At 40.0% G+C, this 2,420-nt stretch overlaps 1 pseudogene; it reads right to left on the bottom strand.

The window, feature by feature from the left end:
• Window positions 1–792: 792 nt before the first annotated feature.
• Window positions 793–1,583, bottom strand: LOC148026994 (uncharacterized; annotated as a pseudogene).
• Window positions 1,584–2,420: the final 837 nt, after the last annotated feature.

Below are 2,420 nucleotides of genomic sequence, written 5' to 3' on the forward strand. Positions count from 1 at the left end.
TATATAGCTTTTGGATAGTACCACTCTTCCTATTGTGCTTACGGGATTCTGAACACCTCTTCCTAGAGCATACATAATTTGTCTATCCTCTAGCCTCTTCAGGGCATACATCTAGCCTCTATGGGTAAGTATCATTTGCTATTCTCAACACTCCCCCTCAAATGATGAGTCTCTACCCTTGCTGGCTTTTGCCGCCCCCCCCCCCCCCCCCCCCCCCACATGATGACATGGCCTAGGAGACTAGCTCTTTGGTAGCCTAGTCAAGTTAACGCTTCAAACTTTACATTTTGGTAAGGGTTTTTACATCCACTATGGGAAACAAGATCCACTAAGGAAATTTCTTTGTTGTCAGCACAATGGAAATTTCTTTATCTTCTTCATTTTTCTTTTGCTTCTTTGTCATCTTTTGGTGATGTCCTTGATCTTCTTGGCCTTTTCTTTGTCTTCATGCTCCTTCAGATGCTTCATTGTTGCCATACTGACTTGAAAGGCTTAAGCCATTACACTCAATCCAAGCCTTCACAATCTTGAAGCTTTTGGAAAAACTTCAAGAGTGAACTTTTGTGCGGCACTCATGTACAAAGTCATTATTTTGGCTTCTTATGTTTTGGATGGGTTATATTTGATTTATATACAAAGCTCTACCCAAATCTTGGCAACCATGTTAACTCAATTTGGTCATTTCTAAGTGTTACAGTTGACCATAGTTGAAGATTGGGCTTTGGAACTTGACCTAATTATCAGGTTGTTGGTTCATAACAATAAAACATGTTGAACCATCAAGCATGGGAGTCAATCCTTTAGAGCCCATTCATGTCCATATGTTGCCAAGTGTGTTCGACCATAACGCCTATGCAAAAAAAATTTGAAGTGGGTCATACGTCTCTATAATATCCAATTTTGAAGGATACTCAACCACCACAAATGTATCTTTTGCAGCATAGGTAATGCAGACAGTTGACCCAATAGGACATTATAGTCAACTGCCTCATAAGGAGGAGTCACACTGATAAAATCAAATCCACCTAGAGTATAGTTTGAATCGATGTTTGTTGTAGAAAAGATTCCACTTTCATCAAATGCACAACTATATGTTGTAAAAAGTCTGTCGCTTTTAAATTTGGCTTCAACACCTCTAACGTGATCCAAGGATACATCTCCACAAGATGGACTGAAGTGCATCCCCTACTACTGAGAGCTTCAATGCCAACTAAGCTTGTGCCAATGTAAAAATTCAGCCATCTACCTGAAGAGAAGCTTTTGAAGCCATGCAACCTTGCCTGTAAAATATAAAAAATGGCCCTACGAACAACCTCCATCATTGGCCGTACTCTCGTTTCAGCAACGACAGAGAGTGGCTTTTTCCTATTTGCCTTTCTTGCCATTACCTGGAGAATCTTGTGTGTGCTCCTGGGTACAAATTTTTCCACTTGGATACCATATGTGCGAGACTTATTTTTTTATTGAGTGCGATCTTTGGGCTCAGTATTCGCTAGCCCACTAATCTCTTGAATGGACAACTTGGGGCCTTGGCCGATGTTGTAGATCTCCTCCTCATAAACTGTGGGGCTATTGTTGGTTTCTCATTTGCTACTGAGAGGACACTGAGAGGCATTGTCTTTCCACTTTTGTCGAGCAAATACACGGAGGTAGAAACCATGATCATGAGAGATGGTAGTGGTAGGGGCAGCAATGATGCTGAGAAGCAAAGCCTAGGATTTTTCTACAAGAGCAGTAGCTGTTGCTACCAATGGAAGGGATGGCTCAAAGGTTGGAATGGAAGTGGACTTGTACAAGGAGAAGAATGAAAGAGGGACAAATGGTAGAACTTGCAAAGAAGAAGAAATCACACCACTAGCTACCTAGCTCAGCCATGGCTCTGATACCATGTTGAGAAACCCAGATCTAGAGCTATGCTAGCTATGGCGGATAATGGTTATAAACATAAAACATGATTGAGATAAAGAATTGTAACTCAATTGAATTAGGTTCCAAGATAGATTAACTTTGACTCATAAACACAATCTTGAGTGACACAGAATGATAATACTATTTCATTGAAATGAGTGTCAAGTACATGCTTATATAGCTTTTGGATAGTATCACTCTTCCTCATTGTGCTTATGGGATTCTGAATAGCTCTTCCTAGAGCATACATCACTTGAAAATCTTCTAGACTCTTTAGGGGATACATCTAGCATCTATGGACAAGTATCATTTGATATTCTCAACAAAATGTAGGCAACATATTTGATTTCTAAGGATAGCCCCAAACCTTATGCAAATAATCATCTATGGATATGACAAAGTACTTTGCACCACCCAATGATTGATACATAATAGGGCTACAAATAAATAAATTCACAAGAGCCAAAGGCTCACCCACATGTGTAGAGCCATAATTCTCATGAGAGTTATGT

Source organism: Lygodium microphyllum, chromosome 13, assembly GCF_053477565.2.
Source record: "Lygodium microphyllum isolate KBCC chromosome 13, Lygodium_microphyllum_v1.1.10, whole genome shotgun sequence".
Classification (NCBI taxonomy): Eukaryota; Viridiplantae; Streptophyta; class Polypodiopsida; order Schizaeales; family Lygodiaceae; genus Lygodium; species Lygodium microphyllum.